Genomic DNA, 16,783 nt, shown 5'->3' on the forward strand with positions numbered 1-16,783 from the left:
TTTTTTCCCCAAACAATAATTTGCAGAATTCTTTATTGAAAGGGGCTCCTGCTTCCACAGTGGGCTTAGCAAAATATACCACATTTCCTGTTTTCTTCCCTCTTCCCAAGTGTGCCAATACTTCCTCCCTACTTTAAGAATAAAATCAAGAACAAAACACAAGCATTATCCCCCAAACCCTCACTTGCTCTCCAATTTGAAACAGTGGCCACGGCAGTCCTTTTAGGATCCTCTGGAAATTTAAGAACATTCGAGCATGGTTGGAGGAGCAGAGCATAATGGTTACACGTCAGGTGCTCAAATCTTGGTGCAGCTACTTCTTAGCTGTGTGACCTTATCCAAGTTACTAAACCTCTCTGGGTTTCAGTTTAATTATGTAAAGTTGAGGTAGTACAGACTTGTGTCCTTCTGTCGTTGTAAAGATTGAACATGAGATTAATATATATTCCAGGTACTGTGATATGACATCACAATGGTTCTGTGTAAATTAATAATGCTGATATATAACATTAACTCTTTCTAGGCTGACAAGTCCAGTCAACAGCAGTCTGCCATAGGCTGGGGAAGAAAATGAACATTAATATTTATTTCACTTGTGCTCAGTAAAATGCTTATCTCCACCATGCTCCCCTCTTCTCTGCCATCTCTCTTCCCATTGCCTGCTCAGAATTAGCCCAGGAATAGATTATGGTGGTTGCCACTAAGCAAGTGGATAGAGAAAATTCGCATGGGTTGAACCTCCAATGTTTAAACATAGTTAAGTGGGAGCATGAGACAAAAACTTCCAAGTACCTTGGCTGAAGCGTGAAAGGCAGGTAAGTTCTATAAGGAAATACCTTTTAATCCCTTAAATCATTTCACACTGCTTTCCTCCACCTCCTTCTCACAGCTCCCTGGTTACATATACATCCATAGCTTCAACCACTGGGATGTATTTAAAAGCCTTCTTAATTTAAACCAGTGGGAGGGGGAAATTTTTTTTCTACTAATTTAGAGAGACCCAAGTTCATAGTTTTTTGTTTTTTGTTTTAAATAAGCCTGGAAGATGATTCTCCAAGACCAGTCTATGCTGCTGAGGGCAGAATTAATCCAGAATATGACTGTTTCCTTCCTGGAAAAGCAAAAATATCAATGAGGAGGAGTGAGTCTCAAGTTCCTTATCCATGGCCCCCTTCAAAGTACTTCAACACAGACTACATATCCCAGGCAAAAAGAGATTCAAGCCATACAGAAACACTATTTTTGTTCTCTGTCTTCTCTAGTGCTCTCCTCAAATTGGAAAAGGTAAAAATAAGCACAAACAAAATAACCACAAAGAAGATACTACATCCCAAGATCAGAGAGGAGTTCATGAGAGTGCTTGCTGCCTTAAACGAGGCTAATGTTTGGGCCTTAATGCTATTCCAAAGTATTAAAAGAACCTTCAATAGAAAGAGTGAAAGCTCATATGGTGCAGACGTCAGAAACATGACCCAGAAGGAAAAGGTAGGTGCAGACACAACTGCTGAAGCTGCCCAGTGAAGGAAGTTGACTCAAGAACCAAGAGAAGTCATGTGATGAGCCCAGAAATCCCTCCATCCCTCCGTCCGTCTGTCCGTCTGTCCGTCTGTCCCCCCACTGCAACCCCATGACTGTCCTGGTATATTACACTCCAGCTTATTCCTCACTTTGCAAGGTGGGGCTTATACAGCAGTGGTTGTCAGACTCTGATCTTTAACAGAATCACCTGGGGCACTTGGTCAAAACACAAAGGCCCAGGCCCCTCCCACCTCCAGGAGCCTGGGACTCCGCATTCTTCATCAGCTCTCCAGGTGATTCTAGATGCAAAGTTTGAGAACCATATGGCCACAAAAAAAAGGAGGGAGGTGGGGGGAGTTATTTAAACACAAAAGGGAGCAATCTTGGAGATATCTTTAAGAGAAAGACACAAGTGCAGAACAGTGTGTTTAGCATGCTGCCTTATGTATAAGAAAAGATGGGGCAATGAAAATAAAGGTTTTTTAAAGATGGGAGTGAAACAGATACAAGATATATAGATATAGAGTATCTCTAAAAAGATCCACAAGAAACCTGTTACACTGGTTGCTCCTGGAAAAAGGAACTGGTGACTGGGGACAAAGGCAGAAGGAAACCATCACCATATTGCTTTTCAGCTCTTTGAATTTAACTATACAGATACATTATCAAATAAATTTGTTGTTCAAACTTCAAAGGGGTAGACAGAGGCACATAAAAACAAGTAAAAATAGTGATTAAGGGATAAAAATAGCCGCGTGGCGGGGCTCGATGGCTCACGCCTGTAATCCCAGCACTATGGGAGACCAAGGTGGGTGGATCACAAGGTCATGAGATCGAGACCATCCTAGCCAACACGGTGAAACCCCATCTCTACTAAAAGTGCAAAAACTTAGCCAGGTGTGGTGGCACTCACCTGTAGTACCAGCTACTCGGGAGGCTGAGGCAGGAGAATCACTTGAACCCAGGAGGCGGAGGTTGCAGTGAGCCGAGATCGCGCCATTGCACTCCAACCTGGGCGATAGAGTGAGACTCCATCTCAATAAATAAATAAATAAATAAATAATAGCAGCCTCAAGGGTTAGTATTCCAGAGCTCTCAGTGATTTCTTGCATGTAAGAACCCTTCTCTTCTGCCTGGGCTGCACCGAGGCTCCAGAAGTCAAAGAGAGACACTCCATCCACCTGCTGAGGGAAACGGTGCCCTGGGGATTGCTCACGAGGCACTTCATATATTCTCTTCATGGAATTTTTGTCTTCCAAGTCAACTGCTAACTCTTTGAAAGAACAGACTATTCCTCAACCACCTTAATTATCTCCCTTGATGCTTGAAGTCACTTAATCAATGCCTACAGACACTTACTCAGATCTGTCTTTGCAAGAGATAAAACAATCATTTATAACTAGATTCAGAGCTTTGAAATTAAGTTCCTAAACTGTTTGTTACACAGGCTGATTTGGATTGCTCTGCCTGATTGTAATAAGTGTGTTCCTCTAAGATAATGCCCTCCACTCTTCCTCTTTAAATACACATATCAACCGGGAAATACACAGGGCAACAAGAGTCTATTTCTCCTGACCCAACTGCCAACAAAATTCTGCCCTCAAGTGTTTGTATCCTGCCTCATATTCCTGAGACCATCTCCCACTTCTTACTCCCTGTACTACTTTGGAAGAGAAAAATAGCCACATTTCCTTCCAATTTCACTTCTCTCCTCCCTTCAAGAAAGCCTGCTTGCTTTGAGGTTTTTCAAGACACATTAGCAGACAGGCGAGTCCAGAAGACTCAACCTTTCAACCTACAAAGTTTAGGGAAAGTGAAAAGATATCAATTATGTAATGATGAAAGGAGAATGGATAATCCAACATGTCAAGAGATGATCATATTCGTCTTTGCCAGATTCAAAAATCCACTTTACAGTTGACATCACTCCCATCTGTATGTACACGCACACACCTTTCTCTGAACAGACTGAAACCCTCTAGGCAAAGAGACAAGGATTCCAAGGATGTCCCAAAGACACCTCTCTGGTTGAAAGGGCTAAGTATTCAATCTAGATAAATCATTCCCAGAGAGAAGATAATATGTATTTAAATGGCTAATTTCATCATTTTTGGTGTATTACTTAAATGAAGTGGGATTGGTTAAAGACAATTGAGATTCCATGCACACTGTCTTACTATTGTAAAAGCAGGTTTTTAAACATCTACATCCTGTTAGACTGTTAGAAACTGCTAGGAGGTGACCTGGAGACCCTGTCCATGAACTTGGGAGGAAACACTGCACAGTGCTAAGTGCCAAGGACGCACAACAGGCCCTTGATAGGTGTGCCTGCAAGTGGTCTAACAGTTTTACAGTATGTCAATTTACAATGCGCTTTTCATGTCCTCTCTTTTCATCCATACAAAAACTCGTGAGACAGAGAATGTTCGTTATCATCCTATTTGACAGGTGAGGAATCAAGAGGTGAAGTAGTTTGCCCATGGTCACACAGCCTGAATGCAGCAGGTCCTCTAAGCCTGCCCCACAGCATTCTTCCACGGTATCACATGTCTGTCATGCATACAGCTTTGGAGCTCTGTGGCCTCACATGGCCGGCTAATTCAGGAGCTTCACAGTGGATGAAACTGATAACTCAGGTGATATTCCCAAGGTCCCACAGTATGTACTTAGAGAAGCCTTCCTGTGGTCTTGCCATTTAACTAGAGGAACGCTTTCAACTGGAGTGGCCACGTTAGGGTCTAAGATACACCCATAATACTATCTACCTGCCTTTAGTCTCTGAAAGGACATCAACTGGATATTTGTTTTTTGTTTTTTTTTTTACTTTTTTTGTTTTTTTTTTTTTGCATCCATGCAAATTGCTAAGAAAGGAAGTCGGGATGGTAATATTACCAGGTGATGATACAAGTAAACATTAGCTGACAAGTGTGCTGACATCTTCCCTAGGTAGATGGCTCTTGCTCATTCTTTTTAACCTCTTCAAATCTAAATCAGACTCCAAGGCTTAGTTCAAAACTGATCTCCAAAAGGCCACTTTTTGGAGGTAGGGGTATGTGTGTGTATGTGTGTGTACAAACATGCACAGTTCTTGTGCAACCAAAGTTGGTAACTGCATGGAAGGAGTACAGATCTTACAGTCTAAGGCATCTGGGTTCAAATCTTAACCCTGCCACTTAGTGGCTCTTTAGTAAAGCAGTATCCTCATTTAACTTCTCTCAAATGTTACTAAGAAGACAACCTCCTACACTTGGAGAATTATAGCAAAGATGAAAGAAAACGATGGTGTCAGACCCCTTATCATAAAGGCATTCAATAAATTACCATTAGCCCCACAAAGCATTCCCTAACTACCCAACTCCTAAACTCCATCTTCAATTGCCAGAATATCTATAGGCCCTGTTATAGGCACTTGTGTATTATAGCCACTAGTGGTAACAGTTTATCTGCCCGAGTAGATTAAACACTTTACAAGGTAGGGTCTGGGAGGGAGGCTAGTGCTTACTTTTATGTCCCTCATGGATTCTTAGAAGATGATAGTAAGGGCTCCAATATTTTGAAATGAGCTAATTCAAGTGAAAACAAGTTTCAAGCAATTGCAAAAAGAACACTGGCCACGAGGGCAGTTTATTTCACATACAATCAAAAGGCTCTGCAGACGTGCATACCAACGAGGCACTCCAGGTTCCCCTGAAGGATTCTTAGCCTATCTACCAAAAGGGAAAATCTATACTCCACTTACATTTTGAACAAACGTTATTTCAGGGCCTGCTTTATGCCAGCACTGTGTAAGGCCCCAAGAAACCCAAAGATGACTAAGACATGGAACCCACCTTCAAAGCAGCCCTCAAATAAAAGAATGCCATCAACTAAAAATTTATGCAAATGGTGAAGGAACCTAGACAAGGTCCTGTCCTGCCAACCTCTAGGCTCAGTTTTCTCAGCTGGAAACGAGGAAGCTGTATAGATTATCTTCAATGACTATTGCAGCTCTGTCAATTAGCCCATTAATAAATTGCCTCAAAACAGCTAAGTTTCTCTTAGTTCCTCAAAGAGCTATAAACAGAACCACCATTCAACTCAGCAATCCCACTACTAGATATATACCCAGAGGAATATAAATCACTCTACCATAAAGACACATGTACACGAATGTTGACTGCTGTACTATTCACAATAGCAAAGACATTGAATCAGCCTAAATTCCCATCAATGACAGATTGGATAAAGAATACGTGGTACACATATACCATGGAATACTATGCAGCTATGAAAATTGAGATCACGTCTTTTGCAGGAACATGGATGAAGCTGGATGCCATTATCCCTGGCAAAAAAATGCAGGAACAGAAAATCAAATACCATATGTTCTCACTTATAAATGGGAGCTAAATGATAAGAATTATGAACACAAAGAAGGAAGTAACAGACATTGGTGCCTAATTGAGGGTGGATGATGGGAGAAGGGAGAGGATCAGAAAAGATAACTATTGGGTACTGGGCTTCATACCTCACTGATGAAATAATTTGTACAATAAACCCCTGTGACACAAGTTTACCTTCACATTTACCCCTGAACCTAAAATATATACCCGTGAACATATACTCCACAAATACCCCTGAACCTAAAATATACCCACAAGCACAACCTTCACATATACCCCGAACCTAAAATTAAAAGAAAAAATGGGTATTTCTAAATGTAGTTAGAAGTGTGGTTGAAAGTGTTAAATGGAATGTTTTCTATATCAAAGCTGAATCACTTCAATCTCCACAAAGATTTCAGTATTCAGCATTCCTTCCTGCCCTCTTTCCCCACACAGGAAACGAATTATTTTGGGAAGAAGTTACAGGAGAAAGGGAATCTGGAGTGTGCCCAATTTGGGGGGGGGGTGGCAGGAGCAGTAAATGGAATGCTGCTTTAAGCAGGAACAGAGACTGCAGAAGAAGTGGCAGCTCAGGAGAGGACAAAAGAAAAGAAAGGCACCAGAACAGTGTTAAATTGCTCTGATTCCATTTAGGAGGAGGATAGAAGCCCTGTCCACCTTGTTGGAGCTTGCAGGAATCTCATGCTAAACCACAGTGAAATGTTGACCTTTTCTGGTCATGACTCTTGAGTCGAAAAAAAAAAAAAAAAGAAGAAGTGAAATTATGCTCAATAACCTCTAAGAGGTTTGATAAGTCCTTCCAAAATACTCACTTTGGTGCCTAATTAGTTAAACCCTTGTTATCCACTGACGAAGAAATAGTACCCCATTTCCTGGTGGTTCCAAGGGGAAATTTCCATGTATTTGCTTAAGTACCAGAGCCCAGCCATCCTGCCTCAGCCTGGGCTGGCGATTCTGCAGGGCAGGGCCCAGGGTGTTGGGGCCTGGTGCCACCATCCCCATGGCCCACCCAGGCCTGGATCTGCAACTCTCTCACCCTCAACATCTGCCTCTCTTCCCATTTTCCCAGGACCCTGTTCTCAACTAATAAACAATCCAAGTTAACCCATGCCAGTTACCTTCCCCCAGATAACTTATTTATAATGCAACAATGTTCATCTAATGTGAGGATGCCAGAGTATTTAGGCAGACCAGGGCCAGGAAATATTTAGGTCCACAGGCCTTCGAAATGCCTGTTCTCAAAATCTGTGTTCCCATCATCTCATTTTTCTTCAGAAGACCATTGGTTCCAAGATGTGAGATGTGGGGGGCCCTGCAGGGGTGCGGCCAGGACCCTCTCCCAACTTTGCAGCTGAGCATTAAGGTGACTCAGTCATGCTACAAAGTGGACACTCATTTGGAGTCAGAAAAAAATCTCTTGGTCTGGACCCTAGCAGATCACACTCTGTCCCAGAGGTTCCTCAAACATGGCACATGAACGAACAGGGTGCTTCCCAACTTTACTTCTGTTCCAACAACTAAGAAATTCTAAGTAACTCCTTACAAGAGTCTTGGCTTTTGAGTTATGGACACTTTTAAAGTCAGCTTTCTTCATTGGCACGATTTAGAGACAACCAAGTAACAGGCTGGCCATGGAAGAGACACAAGTGAGTGAAGGAAGCTCCTGGAGGACAGTGGTTCTGGGGAGCCCTTTGCCCAGCAGAGGACCCAGCCTTTCCCTAAAGCACACTGCCTGGCAAGCCACTCTATAAACACAATCAGTAACAAGGGCCCTGGGCTTAGCGAGAATCCATGCTTTTCCCTTCTATCCACATGTCCCGAGAAGATGCAGCCCACCAGCTCCAAAGCAAAGCAGCAGGTCCGGCAGGCAGAACCACCCCCAACCAGCAAATTGTCCCATTCTCTTCACAGCTCCAATAGCAAAAACTACAAATACTTTTGCACCAACCTAATATCTCCAGAAACAAATCTACATCGGTGTAGTCTACACATAAATATACATTTAATAAATTTATCAAACACCATAGCTGACGGTGAATTAATCAACTTCTCATCAGAAAAGTATAATTCAGAAAGTTGTACTTCTTAAAATTACAAACAACCTAGAGGGAAAAAAAACTTTAAAAAACAAATCAGCTGAAGTACTAACAAAGTGGCAGCCAAAACAGAGTAGATGTATAATTTTGCTTCTTTTATCTGCTATGTGGAACAGTTAGGTCATTCTGTAAAGCTCACTGTAACTGGAAAAGATCCAGAAATCCTGTTTGGTTCTAGATACCACATCTAAAATAACTTTATGCTTCTTGCTCTAGGCTATCTTTATTAATTACCATTTTGGGAAAATGAATGATGGCTATTTGCAAAATGCTCAAGGAAAGCAACACATTATCTTTTTTGAAACTAAAAGGCAGCAACTCTTCCCAAACATGGTGCTGAGTGAGTGAACAGGGAGGAAACTAAAGCAATGCCTCAGTGCACAGAAATTAATTTTTGATTGACACAAGAGAAGTCTCAGGTTCCTGGGGCTATTGGGCAATATGGAGATAAACTGTTTCTCACCTGGGCTAATGGTCTTGAAGTTGGAAGAATGAGTTGTGTATTTATTCCCACACCCGCTATAGGAAGAAAATCCTCCAAGCCCATAGAAAAACATTCTCAATCTTTCCTTTCTGACATTTACAACCAAAGAAGCAAACAGCCTCCAAAGGAATGAAAACCAATTCTTTCCATTCAGCAGAGCACTAGGACGAAGATCTAATGAATTCCAGAAGAGCCTTGAAGTAGAAGGGGGTGCAAACCATTAGGGCCGACTGTCTAGTTATAACCACAGTCCACATACCTGGCCTCACTTCTAACACCAACTGCACAACTAGACATCTCAGGTTCAACAATTCACTAGAAAGACTGATTAAAAGCTGTTGTACTTATGGTATAGTGTTTAGTTTAGCTAAAGGATACAGATGAAGACCAGCCAAAGGAAGAGATGCATAGGACAGAGACCAGGAAAAGCATGAAACGTGTTACTTTCCTGGCAAAGATGTGTGACAATACTCAAAATAATGCCAACCAGGGAAGCTCAACTGAGCCGCAGTGTTCAGAGTTTTCACTGGGGCTTCATTATGCAGGTGTGGTTTACTGCCACATGGCTGACCTCAATCTCCAGCCCCCAACCTAAATGGCATAGCTGATTCTTGAGGTAGGAGGCAGGACTCAGACACTGGACAATACTGAGGACTAGCTAAAAAAGGACAACAACAAGGAAACAGCTTTCCATAAGACAGGCCCACCCATGTGCCATGTCTGTTTATCATTGCCATGGCAACACCCAGGAGTCACTGCCCCTTTCCATAGCACAGACCTGATGACTGAAAAGTTACCATCCTTTTCCTAGAAATCTCTGCATAAACCTCCCCTTAATTTACCTGTAATTAAAAATAGGTATAAATATGACTGCAAAATTGCCCTGAGCTGCTGCTTTCAGCACACTGCCTATGGGGTAGACCTGTTCTGCAGGAGTTGTCATGAAGCTGTAACACTGCCTGAGCTGTAACACTACCAATTCAAGAAAGCTGTTTTCTCCTACCCTACCACCAGCTGCCCTTGAATTCTTCCCTGGATGAAGCCAAGAACCCTCATGGGCTAAGCTCCACTTTGGAGCTTACCTGCCCTGCATCAATCTTTCTGATATGGCCATACCCTACCCTATGCATGACCAGCTCCTGACCCAAAATCACATTATTGGTATTTCTGGGGTTGCCAGCCCCTACCCTAAATCATATTTTGAGCCCATAACAAAGGCAAGACCCCTTTGTGGGCAAGGTTAAATTATTTAAGACCCAGGCAGCAAATGGCTATACCAGGCATAAAGTCAGTTATCCTGACCCTTAACAGAGAACCAAGAAACAAGGTCAGCCTGCCTCCTGGAGCTGAAGCCCTGCCCAGTCCCATTCCCTGCCTCACCTCTCTCTAAAGGGGGTAAAGACCAAAGTAGTGACAATGGGTTGGAAGCTTAATTCAAGAAAGAGAAAATCATCCACATACCATTTCTTCCTCAAAATGGGGATAGTTTCTCTCTGGGAATTCTGCTATTGCTTCTAGGACCAATGAGACTTTCTTTGCTCTGATTCAACCAAGTAATTCTCCAGCTGCTTTTCTAGAAGCTAACCTAGAAGCCCACCAATCTAATGCATCTGTCAGGATCAACTGGGTTCTGCTGTGGTCACAAACCCCATCCAACATTTCACTGGCACACACAAGGTGTCTGCTTTTGGCTTCTGCTCCATGTTCATCATGGGCTGGCTGGGGGTTCTGGAATTCAGGTTGATGGAGCAACCCTCCCAGAACAGTACTGGTTACCATGGCAGGCAAGGAAGAGCTTGGCAAAATGTGTTATCAGAAATGTTATGAAAGTGGCTTCAGCTCATATTTCCTTAATCAAACCGAATCCCATGGTCATGTCCAAGTTAAACTGTAAGGAAGTGCAATTCTACCAAGTGGTCAGGAGAAAGGGAACCAGATATTCATGAGCAGCCAAACAACTACTGCATCCACTTCCCAACCAAAGTAGGAATCTCCTCATCTACGTCTCTGACAAGGGCTGAAGGGGATCTGATTGGGAATATGGGGGGTTTGTGTTGTCATTTTAAAACCAAGGTATATAGGGGATGTCTTCTGAATTCAAAGAGTAACATGGAATAGTTGCAGAATTAATCGTTTCAGTTTCACTTGTCTGCCTTGCTCTGTAGTGTGGGCACCAAAGTTCCCCAGTCCACATCACAGGTGGTTAGTAGTCAACCCCAACCCTCAAAAGACCATTACAGCCTAAGATTATAATGGCCATAGCTGGACCAAGAGCTTAAAGGGTAACCTCAGTCTAACAATGACAACAGCATTCAGGTTTGCCTCGATTTGCAAATTCAAGTGCACCGAGGCATACCATGTGAAATCACAACAGCATCATTCCAGTCATAAGAAATCACAGTGAAGATAAGTGCCAGCAGACATACGATAGGAAAACACCTAAGAATGGAAAGAGTATGAATCACAGAAACTCCTGATGAATTACCAACTGAGTTCACTGTGAGCTGAACTAAAACGCCATCACTTCTTCACACAGACTTCTGTCCAGCCAAGGGGAATGTGGTACTTACATTGTCAAATATTTTTAATCTAAATTAAGCATTTAATGTTTCTATTAAGCTTTATCTTCCTCATTCCAATCCATCAAAGTAACTGTATCTAACCCTGAGCACTGCACACTAAGAAGGCCATTGACAAACTAGTGAGTATTCATAGGACAGAGAGAGTAGTAAGGGGTCTGTTACAAGAGAAAGAGGGGATTGGACATTTATTTAGATGGGAGAAGCCTTGGAAAGGATGTTATCTGTTTGAAAAACATGAAGGGCAGCTGTGTAGAATAAAATAGGCTTCTTTTAACTCCAAAGGCAGAAAGTGGAGTCAGTAGGCAGGACCCAGGAGGCCCCCCTCAGTTACTAAGAGCAGAACCACCTTCTAACAATGTGAGATCCCACAGGCTCAGCAACCGCAGCATTCTGTATTTAGGAGTTGTTGAACAGCACCGGCTGACACCAGCCACAGGATGGGGCATTAGAGCGGTTGATCTGTATGGGTCTAAGGCTTCTCAGTGACTAATCACACCAATATTTATCTGGATATATGAAGGCTGGGAATAAGGAAGAATAAAAAGTTATATAACATAGTCAGAGACTTAGAAAGCCCCCAAATGACTACAGGTAGAAGGAATAGAAGGCAGGCATTTGTTAAGGAAAAAATATCTTAGAGGCTATCTATATAGACAGGATGTTGTTCGGATGGGCACCATGAAAGGCAGCAATAGAAGGTCAGAACATGGCGTGCAACACACAATTTGTGTACAGGCTTGTCCTGTCTCCTACACACCTGCCTTAATCCATCTGGCAACCTGCAAGCACATTCTGCCCTATTCGTTGCTCTCACAGGGGTCTTGCTTAGGGCCAAGCACACCATACGCATGGAATATTCATTTTCTGGAGGGCCTCATCGTCTAGCCGGACAGAATGTTATCACCTTCTTATCCAAAGGCTTTGTCTTATGGTGAGGAAGCTGGTGAGGCAAGCTGCACTGAACACTCAGGTGTTGTGAAAATGTCTTCTGGGCATGTAACATCACAGTGAGTCACAGAACACAGAGACCAGAGGATCAAGGTAACCACTTCTGCCCCACCCCCCTTAGAAATATTAACCAGATTGTAGGAAACCCAAACAATCCCTTTAAGTAGAAAGGGATAGATTAAGAAAGCAACCAGGTGGCTTGACACAGCATCAGTAACTTTTTCTCTTTTCTTCCCATGGTATAGAAGACTAGACAGGCGTGCTTTGGACGCATAAAGACCTACCTCATCTTGCTGCCAACTCAAGACTGCCTTGTATGGATGATCCCTCTGAAAAAAGTCTTCGATTGCCTCCCAACCTGGAGGGGTTGGTCTGCCTCCTTTTTTTGGTTTGAGCTTGCCCTTCACTTAAAAGAGGATAGGCAGGGTTCTGGCAGAGAACTTTCCCAACATCAGTCCTTTTTGACAGTCCCCCTTCACTCTCCCATCCAGAAACAGGACTTCAGTGGAAAATATAACTGAGGTTTTGGAAGATGCTCTCCATGAGCTACATATACACAGAACAGTAGCAAATTAACCTGGAAATAACCCCCAAAAGACCTTAGGGAAAGACATTTATTCTTCAGGGTTTATATAAAGCACTGCTTGGGATGAAGGAAAATGCTGATATTCCAACTGAGTGAAACATTAACTCAGATACCAGTAAGAGTCTACAGGAAGAAGTGTCTGGATTATGAATGTGAAAGGCCCTTTGCCACACCTAACATAGCACCTAATAGGTATACACAGTTCATCCACATCTTCCAGGCCCTTCAAAAGATGAAGACCACCCCTCCCCCAGATCACTTCACATGCACAGGTGGTTGAGTCTAAATCCCAGGTAAAAACAAGTTATGGCAGCAGGATTCATGCCCACACTTCTTCAAATCCCTCAGAGTGTTAGGGACACTCAGGGCTCAATACAGGCCTTGAATCAATCACCTATTTACCCTAAAACAGGTAACTTCTGGGAGAGGCAACAACTCAGTGCTTCCCTTCAGGAGAAACATTCTGCCTGGAATTTTCATGCCTTTTTCAGCACAGAGGAAGTTGAGGCTACCACTCCCACCAAAATGGAAAAATTAGAAGGAATCCAAAGTGACCTACTTCTGGGTGTCTATAGAAGTTTTAAGAGCAGCAATTCTCAGCCGGGTGCAGCTCCTCATGCCTGCAATCTCAGCACTTTGGGAGGCCAAGACAGGCAGATCACGAGGTCAGGAGATCAAGACCATCCTGGCTAACACAGTGAAACCCCGTCTCTACTAAAAACACAAAAAATTAGCCGGGTATGGTGGTGGGCACCAATAGTCCCAGCTACTCGGGAGGCTGAGGCAGGAGAATGGCATGAACCCGGGAGGCAGAGCTTGCAGTGAGCCGAGATTGAGCTGAGATCACACCACTGCACTCCAGCCTGGGCAACAGAGCAAGACTCCATCTCAAAAAAAAAAAAAAATTTCTCTCAGGAGCATCCCCAAAAGCAAAGTATTTAAATTAAAAATGCTGATGGGAAGACTTTAAACATGTATTTCATTCATCATAAGAAGTATATTTTTCCATTAGTTTTTTAAAAAGTATTCAACCAACAACAAAATCTCTCAAAAGATTATTCAAACAGCTCTAACAAAAGTCAAAAGAGGTTGGAACTGAACCTACCACTGGCTGTCCCAGAAAAGATTTCTGCAAACAAGGAAAAAAAATGTCATTTGAGGGATACCAAAGTATATCAGAAAAAATGGATGGTTTTCCATTAATGAGGTGTTTTAGAAACTCAAAAGTTGTTCTCATTAAGCCTGCAAACTTGTTTACACCATTGGTCTTCACTGGTGCCTGTGACACTGATGGAAGAAACCATTTACCAAAAACGGATACATTTCAGAGTATTTGTTTTAACTTTGTTTTGTAAATTAAAGGAGCAGCCCTTCCCAATATACAAATTACTATGTCACTTCCCTAGAAGGTAGGAAAGGTGACTTAAGACAGTAGCTCAGTTTAATTATGATTTATTGAGGGCCAATTCTAGTCTGTAGTATTTTGCAGCACACTTGCAGGTTCTGCCTTCACTCAGTCTAACCCCTAGCAGGGTGATGGGCCAGGGGTCATGAAATATTTATGCCAGACACAATCTTGGGGCTGTTAGCCCAAGCCCCTCACTTTAGAGATGGGGAAATCAAAACCCAGGGTGGCGAAGTCACCTGCCCAAGGTCACACAGCCCGTGAATGGCAGTCTTATCCAACTGGAAGGAAGAACTTTGGAAAGCCCTCTTCCTACATGGGACATTGTGGCTAAAGGCAAGCAAACCAGGAGCCTGCCCTCAAGATGACCTGACTGCCCGCTGGAGTGCCAGCAGCTTCAATTCAGTGCAGTCAGGAGACTGGGCTTGCCTGGCAACCCCAGTGAGGAAACCTGCACCAGAACATAAATGGCAGGTAGGAAAGGCTGGGGAGCAGGGCAAGGGCTGTGCTCTTGACCCTGTGTCCACCCTGCACCTAGATGTCTTTAGCGAAAAAGCACAAAGGCCTCCAAACAAGCTAGTCCTTGCTGTCTGGGATGAACGTGTTTAAGTTCTAGACTTTCATCAAGGGTTATTACATCTGAATTAACCCAGTGCTAAGACTCAACCTGTATTTTGCGATCTCTTTAGATGTTTTTCTCTGTGAATCAGACTCTTAAAGAGGATGTGAACAAAGTGTAATCCATTTGGGTAAAAATAAAAAACTTACGTATTTAGCGTTGTGTAGACACAGAAAATAGCTGGAAGGATATAGGACAAAATGTCTTCTGCAGGTACTTCTGGGAGTGGGGGTAGAGAAAGGGCAGGCTTTTCGTATAATTCTGTACTCCCTGTCCCCCTCAGAGTATTTTTCACTGCCCTCCAATCGCCCACATAAATTATTTCCCTGTCCCATAAGGAGCATCACACTTCACAGGGTTCTACCAGTGGTCACCATCTTGTCTCCTTACAGACAGTTTCCATTTCTACCTGATCCCTCATGAATCCCTAACCCTTATTTCCAGCCTGGACTGCCTTCTTGAGCTCTAGAACAGTATGTCCAAAAGCTCACAGGCCAACCCTACACCCTGTTCCACAAGCTTCTCAGCCCAACACGCCTTTCAGAGCCCTCATCTTCCCCACAGTGGCTTCTCTTCTTCCAACTACCCAAGTCAGGATCCTAGGAGTCACCCTTAGCTCGCTCCCTTCACCTGCCACACCCAGTGAGTCTGAAGGTCTTTCTGGAACCTCTCTCCCAAAGCAGGTTTCTCCTCTAATCCCTGCCACTGCCCTGTCCACAGTCACCTGAATTACTGCAGTGACCTCCTGATTAGCACCCCTTCTTCCAGTACTCTCTGCCTCCAGTCCAGCGCCACAGGGTACATGGATTTGTTTAACACATGAAGCTGAAGAAATTCACTCATTCATTCAGTCTTCACTGAGCAACTACTTTGTGCCAGACACTATTCTAGGCCCTGAGGATACAGCTGTCAGCAAAACAGACATTGTGCCCATTCTAGTGATGAAATCAAATTTAAGATCCCATTATGGCTTTCCATTGCTTTAGCTAAAATCCTAACATCTTCGGTAGCATACAAGACCCTTCCTGAGCCTGGCCCCAATGACCTCACTGACCTCACCAGAAACTCTTTTGTACAAAGGCCCTACTCTATCCCTCATCTCTCTCCAGTGCCTGCACAGTCCCTAAACACTAAATATTAAGGAACCTGCTTTCTAAGGAGCTCAATAAGCAACTACCTTGCCAAATCCTGGGATCCTGTGAGGTAAACAGGAGGCAGAAACTGTTACCAGCATTGGCGGATGTGAAAAATGGGGCAGTGGAAATTGATAGACCGCTAGCAAGACTAATAAAGAAAAAAAGAGAGAAGAATCAAATAGACACAATAAAAAATGATAAAGGGGATATCACCACCGATCCCACAGAAATACAAACTACCATCAGAGAATACTACAAACACCTCTATGCAAATAAACTAGAAAATCTAGAAGAAATGGATAAATTCCTCGACACATACACTCTCCCAAGACTAAACCAGGAAGAAGTTGAATCTCTGAATAGACCAATAACAGGAGCTGAAATTGTGGCAATAATCAATAGCTTACCAACCAAAAAGAGTCCAGGACCAGATGGATTCACAGCCGAATTCTACCAGAGGTACAAGGAGGAACTGGTACCATTCCTTCTGAAACTATTCCAATCAATAGAAAAAGAGGGAATCCTCCCTAACTCATTTTATGAGGCCAGCATCATCCTGATACCAAAGCCTGGCAGAGACACACGCAAAAAAGAGAATTTTAGACCAATATCCTTGATGAACATTGATGCAAAAATCCTCAATAAAATACTGGCAAACCGAATCCAGCAGCACATTAAAAAGCTTATCCGCCATGATCAAGTGGGCTTCATCCCTGGGATGCAAGGCTGGTTCAATATACGCAAATCAATAAATGTAATTCAGCATATAAACAGAACCAAAGACAAAAATCACATGATTATCTCAATAGATGCAGAAAAGGTCTTTGACAAAATTCAACAACCCTTCATGCTAAAAACTCTCAATAAATTAGGTATTGATGGGACGTATCTCAAAATAATAAGAGCTATCTATGACAAACCCATAGCCAATATCATACTGAATGGGCAAAAACTGGAAGCATTCCCTTTGAAAACTGGCACAAGACAGGGATGCCCTCTCTCACCACTCCTATTCAACATAGTG

The 16,783-nt window shown here is 43.0% G+C and overlaps 1 protein-coding gene across 2 annotated transcripts in view; it reads right to left on the minus strand.

The window, feature by feature from the left end:
* MYO5B (myosin VB) overlaps positions 1 to 16,783 on the minus strand; it is a 371,041-nt gene that overhangs the window by 305,792 nt on the left and 48,466 nt on the right. The gene's annotated exons all lie outside the window — the stretch shown is intronic.

The sequence above is a fragment of the Pan troglodytes genome, chromosome 17, assembly GCF_028858775.2.
Source record: "Pan troglodytes isolate AG18354 chromosome 17, NHGRI_mPanTro3-v2.0_pri, whole genome shotgun sequence".
Classification (NCBI taxonomy): Eukaryota; Metazoa; Chordata; class Mammalia; order Primates; family Hominidae; genus Pan; species Pan troglodytes.